This window comes from Miscanthus floridulus, chromosome 8, assembly GCF_019320115.1.
Source record: "Miscanthus floridulus cultivar M001 chromosome 8, ASM1932011v1, whole genome shotgun sequence".
NCBI lineage: Eukaryota > Viridiplantae > Streptophyta > Magnoliopsida > Poales > Poaceae > Miscanthus > Miscanthus floridulus.
In genome coordinates, this window is record NC_089587.1 from 47,542,737 (window position 1) to 47,554,795 (window position 12,059).

The window sequence follows — 12,059 nt, forward strand, 5'->3', positions numbered from 1 at the left end:
CTACTCGAGTCACCCGGGGGCTCGGGGGCTACACCCATCGGGTGCGCTCGCGCGCACCCTCCGGCAATTTAGCTTCGGCGAAATCGAAAAACACCCTCCAGGCGGTTCTGCCCGAATCACCTAGAGTCTCGGGGGCTACTGTCGGGGACCTAATACCGGGGTACCCCAGAAGGTGGAACCGATAACCACCGAATGCAAAAAACTTCTGGACGCATAAGGGCGCCATGTCATCCTTTGTTCGAATGACAGGAGTTCGGTTCCGCCTCGCCCGACACCCTTGGGACGGGCTCGGTCTCGCCCGAGGACCGAGGGATAAACTCCGTCTCGCCCGACGCCTTGAGGACGGGCTCGGTCTCGCCCGAGGGCTGAGGGATGAGTTCCGTCTCGCCCGATCCCGGAGGGGTGGGGTCAGCCTCACCCGACGCCTTTATGGGATAACCCTGCCTCGCCCCAAAGGCTCAAGGCTAATCTCCGTCTCGCCCGACGCCTATAGGGCGGGCTCGGTCTCGCCCGAAGGCTAAGGGATAGATTCTGCCTCGCCCAATCCTAGAGGGATAAGGTTAGTCTCGCCTAGGAGATAGGGATTGGCCTCCGCCTCACCCGACGGCCCAGAACGAGCCTCGCCCTGATCGATATCTATCCTTGGTAACGATGGGTACAGGACGAGACAAGACGTTCGGGTCAACCATGACTCCAACGACCATACCCTGCGCCCTGACAGGAAGAGAACTGTCAGGGAACGACAGGACTGATGCTTAGACCCTTCCGGGCGCCGCAGAGCCCAAAAGGTATTACAGGTGCGTGCACCTCACTCTGTAGAGTTGTAGGCGCCGCCTTCAGCTCTGGGACACGGAACCCAACGAAGATATACGACAATCGCTACGCTCTAAGAACGGATTTGCTATCTCCACGAACAACGGATACTCCGTCACCACGCTATGGACCCAAGGGAGTGGGGGGCCCTCTTCCCGACCCCTCAGGTCCTCCAAGTCAGAGAGCCTTGGCCACGGCGCTACACCGGACCCCGACCTCGAATTCTCATCATGGGAACCAGAAGGCGTGTGGAGCAAGGCTGGGGGGAGGCCCCTAAGTCAAAACCACTGTACCACAACCCATACCCTAGGGGCAGCATGCTGCGACTAATCTGACATCCTATAGAAATATCGACAACATCGTAAGCATTTATCTTCCTGCGCACTCATCAGAATGGGGGACCGGACCAGGTAAACAGGAGCCACAAGACTAGGTAGTGTACGAAACACTGAAGCTCTCACCCTTGTAAAGCCAGCCCCTTCATCTATAAAAGGGGAGGCATGTCCTCCATCAAACGGACGGAAAAAAGAGGACCGAACAATAGAACGCACTCACACACATTCAAGCAGCTACGAAGCTCTTGACCACCTTTCAATCCTTCGATCAGAGACTTGGGACCAGTCCCTCTCTCGGCAATTTGTATCCCTTACTACAGATCGTTTACGGTGCTAATAACACAAGCAGCAACAAACTGGACGTAGGGACGTTCCGCCCGAACCAGTATAATTCCTGTGTCCTTTAGCGCACCATCCGAACCTAACGCGCATTACTATAAATTTACTTGCCGGTGCTTGTACAAAACACCGACAATCGTCAACTTTGAGAGTTAGATCAGCAGCAGCATCAGGCAGGCACCCCACTACTATAAGCCCCATTTTGGAGACAAACTTTTGGTCTCATTATGAGTCATGCATTGCTTCAAAACCCTATTTTGTGACTCAACTAAAAATTGTTTCACCCCTTAGACTTTCACACTAAGCTAGAGCCATTCACTAATATCAACTAGGTCAGGAATATGTTAATGCTATGCTTAGTTGTTCGGTTAGCTACGGTAGAAGACGAGATTGAGAAGGTGTTGACATTTCTTAGCATCACTCTTTACTAAGTTATCATCCCTAACAAGATGCCAGAAATGCGTTGTTGGTAATTATTAATGACACTTGTAAACTTAGAGAAAAATTATATATGTTAAAGTAAAGTATCCACAAGTGCACAGATAATATACCAATGTAGCATTTCACCTGGGAGTATACCGAGTATCGTAATTTATATTTTATCCACAGGGAGGAGCTATGGGATTGTTGGCATAGAGATATTGACAAATATGTATACTTATGATAAAACCACTCTCATGCTATGGCAGGGGTATGTCAAAATGATAAATAAATGATAAGTGTGAAGCATTGATAATAATTCCAGAGATAGAAATAGAGACTCATAAAATATAGTATCGCTAGGTAGGAGATTCGGTAAGAGCAAAAGATTCCTAAGTCATTCCTTATTTACGAAGTCTTTTGTACACCCAAGTATATACACTCTCATCTATAGCATAATTAATTCTGGACCTATGCATAAGGAACATTACTAAGGAAGATCAAGAACAGAGCTTGTCTCCCTTCGCAACCGTGTTCTACTTGCTCTACAAACGGAGAGTGGACTACAAAGGACTCAACGTGAGTGTCACATCTGCATTCAACCACATGACCCAGAGTGCAGAATGCATCCGTAGGTAAACAATATCTAAGCACCATGCTTACATAATGTCAACCACTTAACCCATGCGTATCTTGGGCTAAGCGCTTTGTGAACATATGCATAAACTCATCATCAATCACAACTATATCAAGCATATAACCAGAGCAAACTTGGAACATAATAAATAGCAACATAATATTGAAGTAGCACAAAGTCATAAATAAAGAGATACAATGGCTATACCAGTCTCCAAATGGTAGATCTGGAATCCTGAGCAATTGCCCACACTCTACTTGAACCTTGATAGCTAGCCTATACTAGAACTTTAAAGAATTGGAGCTCTATTCTCTTCTCTCTAGAAACCCTAATTTTTGGTCTAATCTTGAGTTATGGCAACGTCCTCTAGAGGGGGGCAGGGGCTGGTTATATAGGCCGAAGCATCCATCCTGAGCCCTCGAATCAAACCGTCTTGAATAAACGACATAGATGCAATCTAAGAGGTAGTGGAGAACTGACATTTCGATGGGGACTAACATGTGGGCCCTAGGGGGCTGGGCGGCCTATAGGTGGGGCTGACCAACCCCACCTGGCAACCACTCGGGCTCTGCCTTGGTGTGGAGTCTTCTCGAGTCTTTTTGGAACCTTCTAGTGTCTATTTCACTGTGGATAAGCATAATTAATTCCAATATGTAGGTCCACCTTGACGGTTTTCTAAATAAACCCTAAAGAAAATACAAATTCACCAAAACTCATGGAATTTGTTAGTTTAAACCCCTAGAACTTTGTTAGTGATCATATTTATGACCTTATACATGTTTCATTGACGGTTTATAATGGTTGTTAACTACCATCAACAAACTCCCCCAAGCTTCACCTTTGCTCGTCTCTGAGAAAAGCGAAACTTAACAATGTATCAGGAGTTGCATCAATGTTTTCACTCCCTAAAAGTACACATACGTTCAAACAAGAAATTTTCTCTGGATTAAAATCCACTGATATGACTTTTAAACTTACCCATATTACCTTCAACCATGGGGCTTTTGAGCTTCCACTTGGGTCTTGAGCAATTAAAAGACAAAACGATCAAATTAAGCACTATGTCTCAAGTTCTTTGTTCAACTATTATTTTGGAGTTTTTGCAAGTTTTCTAAATAAAACTCAGAGATTCCACCGTATGACACTCTCAAGTCTCTCATATATATGTGGTATTTGTGGATCCTTACCAAGGCAATAGTGATGTTATGCCTTTTCTTCTCCTACAACTAAGGCTTTTATGGAGCTCATAGTAGTGGTAATTGTATGAGAGAGCATACTTGCGATACATATATTGTAAAGTCAAACAATGGATCCAAAGAGAGTTGAGTCATACAATCAAATTAAGATGTGCATGTGTGTGGAATATGGTGGATATAAATATGGTGGCTAGCCTCTGCTCCTTGAAAACATCTCTCCTTTGAAAATTGGAAACATTTGCTAGAGAGCAAGGGCTATCTTATTCATTTCTTTGTCTTTTTTTTGGCGGGCATCTGAGTACCCATTGTTTTAATATCTTGGACACTTATCCATTTCTTTTTTTCTCAATTCTTTTTCTTTCTTTTATGAATAAATTTTGCATAGCCCCATGCCTCTTTTTTGCAACAAAACCTTTGAGAGATAGCAACAAAAACTTAGAGCATTTATTTGGTGGAAAACCTATCAAGCATGTTTTGGCGTTTTCTCCCAGTGTAGGAGTAAAATATTTTTGGGTGGATCTAAATGGAATGCGTGTTTTTGTACCTATTCCCAGTGTAGGAGTAGTGCATATGTGGGTGGTGTGTACGTGATCTTGATTTTAAGAGCACGACAAAACTCTCATAAGGCATCAACAAAGCTTGACCAAACTCAATACAATGCAAACAACATATATGAGTGGAAGTTTTCCTTGTCTAAATATCATATTTGGCTCTGGTAGGAATTCAAGCTTTGTCATACAGGATCTCATCATGTTGCATTTTTATGTTTTTTAAAAAATAAATCTCTAGAATTCAAGTGTCACTTGGAATAAAATAAATAGCAGCTCAGACATTATTATATCATATCCGTCAATTACATAGACTTAGATCAAGCATATGCTACCCACGAGTTTTAAGTTCAGAGCAAATTCTCATGTCAAATCAAGTTCATCTAAAACTCGAGAGAATTTAAGGCTGAAAACTAGGTACTTGAAAGGAATTATAACAGAGCAACTATTCATCATTTCCATCTTGTGAGATCATCTTCTAGTTTTTTTATTTATCTACCTCTTAAAAACAAGAAAGGAAACTAAAACACACCTTAAGCAAACTTAATTAAATTTAAACTATATACACACTCTTTTTTAGAGCACACTGTAATAATATATATATAAGCTAAATTTATTTTGTTTTTGGTTATGCATTTTTTAACTCAACAAATAAACTAAAAATAATAATAAAATGGTAGGAAGAGAAAACTTACCTTTGGTAAATGGGGGCTCCTCCCCCATGCTAGGTGTTGCTATGGTCTCTCAGAAAGGCGGGTCGATATGGAGACCCTAGAACAAGTATCGCCAATTCTCGTTTTCCTGCTCCTAGTGTTGCTGGATGGTGGCGAGGCGTTCTCTTGCCTCCGCTTGCCACTGAGTGTGCTGGTGAAGTTAGTTCTAGATGTTATGCTGGTTCTCTCCGATGGTCGTGAGCCTGTTGTTGAGGTGGGGTGCTCCAGCTACTACTCATGATAGCCCATGGGCTGGTCATAGTAGCCATAGGCAGAGAAAGACATATGTCTTCCCTGATGGCCACTCGAGACTTCTTCATATGGCTACTGCTGATAGTAGTCGAAGTTGCCATCCTGCCATTGCACACTTGAGCCCTAATGCTAGGAGTTCTCAGCGTGCTGCTCCTAACCAGCATGCTCGGGCTAGTGCATGTGGGAAGATTCCCACCTAGAATGCTAGGGCTGGTGCATGCAGGAAGAACCCGGCTGGTCCTAGCCTGCATAGCTGGTGAAGGCAGGTCCTTCGAGAATTGGATCATCACCATGGTACCAAGGCTACAGGTTGCACGTGAGTCTTGTAGAGGCGCTCCAGTGAGGCGCTGCTTCCTTTACCTATGGCCTACAGTAGGGCTAGATCGTAAGGGGGAGTGAGGACGAACCTCCGGGTCTTCACCTTCTTGTAGATGTCTTTCTTCATATCGTCCTAGAGCTTGAGCTGCTTCTCTTGCAAGAGAATGTTTCTCTCTGTGGGGGCTGAATGGGACGATGCTCCGATAGCAGGAGATGAAGGATTGACCTCCATGTCGGTGCTTGCCTAGGACGATGAACTTCTCATTGAGCGGAACAACACCGCACGTTTGAGCTTTTCGACGATCTTGCTCATTTTCCTGCAAAAGACAATACAACTCATAGAACGGGATTAGGAAGATAAAAATGTTAGTGGTTAGCTATCCAAAAGTTAGTCGTCCAGAGGGTTAGTCATCCAAGATTACCTAAAGATTTTTTCTAATCAATATTTTGGCATGACTTCCACCCTATTTCTTTTTAATTTTCTCTTTTGATTTGGACAGCACTACCACTTTTAAACCCTCTCTTTCTTTCTTAAATTTTAACATCACCTCTCTATCTCTTACTCAAGATTTTAACAACACTTTTACTCTCAACTTTCTCACTCTTTTCTCTCACTCCAAAACTACTTCTACCAAGAGAATTTTCAACTACGAAATTGAGAACTAGAATTTTGAACTTGGGAGTTGTTTTTGAGCTGTGTTTGAGGCCGAGAGCAACCAGGAAGGAGTGGTATTTATAGATGGGCGAGCAGCAGTCTAGCTGGCCTAGTGGTGGGGCTGGCTGGCCCCACATTATGGCCATTTGGCCTCCCCTTCCTTCTGATGACCTCTAACTTCATGGTTAAGCAAAATATCTACTTCTTTTGGTGGAAATGTGGTCTGGATAGTGCATAGTGGAGGTGAGTGGGAATGGTGGAGATATGGTGGTGGGTCCCAAGTGTCTGTGGGTCTCGGTGCCCATATTTCTACCGTATATTCTGATAAAAAATCTTTTACAAAACTATGAAATATAAGAAGATGAATGATGGTATTTTTAAATTTTTACGCCTTCATGGTAAATATTTCTTATGGGGTTTTTACGCTTTGTAAAAATTATTTACATGGAGTTTGAATTTTTAATGCCATGATGAGAATTTTTATTTTTATCATGCAGGTGTTGAAAAGTAAATATGCCAAAGTAAAATATAATGCAAAAAATAATTATAGATAACTGCCCAGTTGACTCCTGGCGAGGGTTTGGCATTTTAAGTCCACCGAGCCGGACTTCTCCATTCGCGTTTATTCTTTGGGTGCATCCTTTGGTCTTGGAGATGGGGACCTTGATGGATGAACTTGTTTCTTACACCATTTCTAATTAGAGCATTGTTCTGGTCTTGGTTTGAAGGCGAATCACTCTTCCTTGCCGTTGATATGGAATTTGATTTCTCTGGCTCCGACACCAATGTGTGTATTTATAGTACTTAGGAAGGGTCTCCCAAGTATGAGGGGTGTCTTCATGTCCTCCTACATGTCAAGTACTACAAAATCCATAGGAACAAAGAAGTTTCATATTTTTACCAGGATATTCTCGGTGATTCCTGCAGGGTAGAGGACCAATTGGTCGGCTAGTTGCAAACACATCGATGTTGGTGTAAGTGTTGAGTAGTTGAGCTTGTCGAAGATCTTCTTAGGCATGTCATTAATGCTTGCTCCAAGATCGCATAATGTGTTCTTAAAGTTCTAGCTTCCGATCGAACCATCGATAGTGGGACACCCCGGATCCTTCTTCTTGACAGGTGATGTCTTTAGGATGGCCGCATTACACTCCTCCATTAACTTGATTACTTCAGTGGTGGGCAGTGGTCTTTTGTTGTTGAGGATATCTCTAAGGTACTTCACATAGGTGGGTACCTGTATGGCATCTAGTAGAGGAATATTGATATATAATTTTTGAATTACCTCCACAAACTTACCAAACTGCTCATCCATTTTGGCTTTTCGATTTCTGTGTGGAAACGGTAGGAAGGTAGTGTCATGAAAATATTGTTGTAATATTTGCTCTTGTGGCACAATTTCTTCAACTTCATCATTTATCTTCTCCTCTTCTTGCATTACCACTGGTGTCTTACCTATCCTTGTCGGATATGGCGGATCATGAGTAGACTTGCCACCTCTTGTGGTTATTGCGTTGACCTTTTCAAGGTTAGTAGCAAAAGGCAAAGCAGCGACCAACTAGGCTAATTGAGATTCTATCTTTTTATTATAGCTAAGTTGGTCTTTTATGGCAGAAGAAAAACTATCCATTTTAGTATTTATGTTTCTAGAACCTTATCAATAAACGCAAGCTTTTTAGAAATATTCTCATTAATCCTAGCTTGTTCTAAGATTAAGTCTCTTAAGGATGGTTACTTGGGATTAAAAGAATTATAATTGTTACATGGGTACTTACCTTGGTAAGTTGACCATTGTTGTTGATTTCATCCTTGTCTCTATTGTTGTGGACCTAAATTGTTGCCAATGATGTTTATATCCTCTTGATATTTAGGGAATTCAACTCCCAAATATTCTCCACATGTGTTTTGAGCATTGAAAGCATCTTGAATGGCCTGACAATCTCTCTTGTAATTGACTCGTTGTTCAAGCCAATTCACCAGTATGTCCATCTTGGTTGACAGTGCACACACCTCTTCTAGTACTTCTTTACTCCTATTGCATGGTTGGATGTTGCATGATGACCAACCTTGATTATAGTCTATCTTTTCCATAAGAGTTTCAGCTTTTTCAAGGGTGAGTGACATAAATGATCCTCCAGCAGTGGCATCAAGCTGTTCATGAGCTTTCTGAGTTAATCCATGGTAGAAACTTTGCATGAGCAACCAATCTTCCATTCTATGATGAGGACAATCTAAAACATATTCTTGGAAATGTTCCCATGCTTCTAGAATGGTCTCTTCCTTCTATTGTTGGAAGTTGGAAATCTTTTCTCTTAGGGCATTTGTCTTGCCTACTAGGAAGAACTTTTCTAGGAAGGCCTTTGAACACTTTGCCCATGTATTGATGTTGTCTTTATTAGTATAGAACCATTGCTTCTCCTTTTCCACTAGTGAGAATGAAAACAAGTGAAGTAGTATGATGTCTTAAGCAACGTCCTTGATAACGACTGTGCTACTAATCTCCAGAAAATTTTGAAGATGAGCACTAGCATCTTCATGTGCCTTTCCACTGAATGGGGTAGCTTGTACCATGTTGATGAGGCTTGGCTTGAGCTCGAACTCCAAGTTGTTGATTTTGAGTGTTGGTCCAATATGAATGTTCTCTTGGCTCGGAGCAGAGAACACACGCAGAGTCTTGTCAGCCATAGCTTAGAAACTTGTGTTGAACCTCCTCTTGATTAGGTTGATTTTGATTGGAAGTTATTGGTAAATCTCAACCAATTCTGTAATACCCTGTATAAAATATGAACAACGACAAACAAGGGTAAGCCTACTAAAGCAGAGTTGCTATAATTTTATCAATAAGTATTTATTTGATCAATTCTCTATAGCCATGTGTCCTCCCTGGCAACAGTGTCAGAAATGCTTGTTGACATTTCTTAGCATCACTCTTTACTAAGTTATCATCCCTAACATGATGCCAAAAATGCGTTGTTGGTAATTATTAATGACACTTGTAAACTAAAAGAAAATTATATATGTTAAAGTAAAGTATCCACAAGCGCACAGATAATATACCATTGTAGCATTTCACCCTTGAGTATACCGAGTATCGTTATTTATATTTTGTCCACAGAGAGGAGCTATGGAATTATTGGCATAGAGATATTGACAAATATGTATACTTATGATAAAACCACTCTCATGCTATGGCAGGGGTAAGTCAAATGATAAATAAATGATAAGTGTGAAGCATTGATAATAATTCTAGAGATAGAAATAGAGACTCATAAAATGTAGTATAGCTAGGTAGGAGATTCGATAAGAGCAAAAGATTCCTAAGTCATTCCTTATTTACTAAGTCTTTTGTACACCCAAGTATATACACTCTCATCTATAGCATAATTAATTCTAGATCTATGCATAAGGAACATTACTAAGGAAGATCAAGAACAACGCTTGTCTCCCTTCGCAACCGTGTTCTACTTGCTCTACAAACGGGGAGTGGACTACAAAGGACTCAATGCGAGTGTCACATCTACAATCAACCACATGACCCAGAGTGCAGAATGCATCCACAGGTAAACAATATCTAAGCACCATGCTTACATAATGTCGACTACTTAACCCATGCGCATCTTGGGCTTAGCGCTTTGCGAACATATGCATAAACTCATCATCAATCACAACTATATCAAGCATATAGCCAGAGCAAACTTGGAGCATAATAAATAGCAACATAATATTGAAGTAGCACAAAGTTATAAATAAAGAGATACAATGGCTATACCAGTCTCCAAATGGTAGATCTGGAATCCTAAGCAATAGCCCACACTCTACTTGAACCTTGCTAGCTAGCCTATACTAGAACTTTGAAGAATTGGAGCTCTATTCTCTTCTCTTTGGAAACCCTAATTTCTTGTTTGATCTTGACTTATGGTAGCATCCTCTAGAGGGGGCAGGGGCTGGTTATATAGGCCAGAGGGTCAATCCTGAGCCCTCGGATCAATCTGACTTGAATAAACGGCATAGATGCAATCTAGGAGGTGGTGGAGAACTGACATTGCAATGGGGACTGACATGTGGGCCCTGGGTGGCTAAGCGGCCTACAGGTGGGGCCAGCCGACCCCACCTGGCAGCCAATCAGGCTCTGCCTCGGTGTAGAGTCTTCTCGAGTCTTCTGGAACCTTCTGGTGTCTATTTCACTATGGATAAGCATAATTAATTACGACATGTTGGTCTGGTGTGAGCGGCGGATAGTCCAGTGACTCAGGGACTTAGTGAAACCGAACAGTTAAATCAACGGACCCTCCATGGTGATTCACGAACACTCTGGTGGTACTCAGTGGTTTCGGGAAACTCAAGTGATCACACTATAAATCAATGGAACATTCTATTGAGGTGATGAACCATCCGTTGGGCTAGGTCTAGGTTTCCTTTAACGACTAAGTGTTCAGGTTCCATCAGAATGTTCCACCAAAGATGAACGAGCTTCCACCACTACTTGGCAATCTTTAGGTTTTTCTATGAAGTGAGTCTATAAATTAGTGGACACTCTGGTGTGATCTATGGACTCTCCTCTATAACTAGCATGTAGCCCTAGACTCTTTGGTTTTGGTTTATAATTCCACACACACTCCGCTAGACACGATGGATGCTCTGGTGAATTATAAAGTGCTCTGCTCAGGTTAACAGACAAATGGATGTGGTGATGGACACTCTGCCGATTACGATGGACACTCCGTTAGTACACTGATAGTGTACCATACTTGCTACTTCAAAATGCAAATCTTCACCTCAAGCATTTGCATGGCCAAAACATCACTAGGACAAGTTTCTAGTGTCCAATGAAACATATCTAGCTAGTTGGTTCTAGCTCCAAAGTGTGCAAACTTGGATTTGGCCAAAAGGTGAAATTTTCTAGGGTTAGTGCTCATGAAAGTGAAAACTAGGGTTTTGGCTCAAATCAAACCATACCAAAGATACAAAAGATAGATGCAAGCTCCTCAAAGGTGGTGGAGAAGCTGGATCTAGCTTTGGTGACTTGGTTCTTGCTTCTTGCCTTCTCCTCCTAGCTCCAAATGGCAAGGGTGAGAGGGCTCCTCCCCCTTCAACCCTATCCTCTTGTGGTGCACGCCTCCTAGATGATCTCCATCTCCATCCTAGCAGCTCCAAGCTCCAATCCCCTTCTCCTTTCTTCCCCTTTCCTTCTTCTTCTCCTTGCTTGAGTGCGGGAGAGAGTAGAGAGAGAGTGATGAACTAGAGAGGGATTGTGAGAGTGAATAGGTGAGCTGCCTAGGCTGCTAGTTTGGGTGCTCCACAAGATGGATAGGTGTGCTAGTGTGTGGGACCAAAGGAGCTAAACAAGTGACACTTCAACTCTACTGCATGGGTCATGCTGATGGACCATCCGGTGGTGCGACAGACTATTCAGTAGGTGTCGACAAAAACTATCAAAAACCTAACTCTTTTAGATGGTTTAAATGAGCTGACGGATCATCCAATGATTGTGGTGGATCATCCATCAGTTCACCTAGGAGCAGACTGAAAGCAAATTTTAGCATAACTTGAATTTAGGTTTCGATTTGGATGCAAAAGATGATCATGATGCTTATGCTCACAAACATGTCATGATCAAGTGATGATAGAGGAAAACACCACCCCAAGGGCGGTGCCACCGCCCTTACCTGTCCGGTGACCAAGTCTACAATAGCTAGTTCAAACTAGCTATTAAGTTGACCGTTGGAGGGCACTGCCACCACCTATCCAGTGGCACACCACCCTGTCTGATGCCCTCGCAGAAAGTGACTCCAAGGGTAATAGCTCTATTTCGAGGTGGGGGTTATAAATAGCCCCC

At 42.5% G+C, this 12,059-nt stretch overlaps 1 non-coding gene across 1 annotated transcript; it reads left to right on the forward strand.

Annotated features, from left to right (window-relative positions):
* The first annotated feature begins 8,435 nt into the window (after positions 1–8,435).
* Positions 8,436–8,542, forward strand: LOC136478568 (small nucleolar RNA R71). The gene has a single exon (XR_010764291.1). It is a non-coding gene; the product is annotated as a small nucleolar RNA R71 (small nucleolar RNA).
* The last annotated feature ends 3,517 nt before the right edge of the window (positions 8,543–12,059 follow it).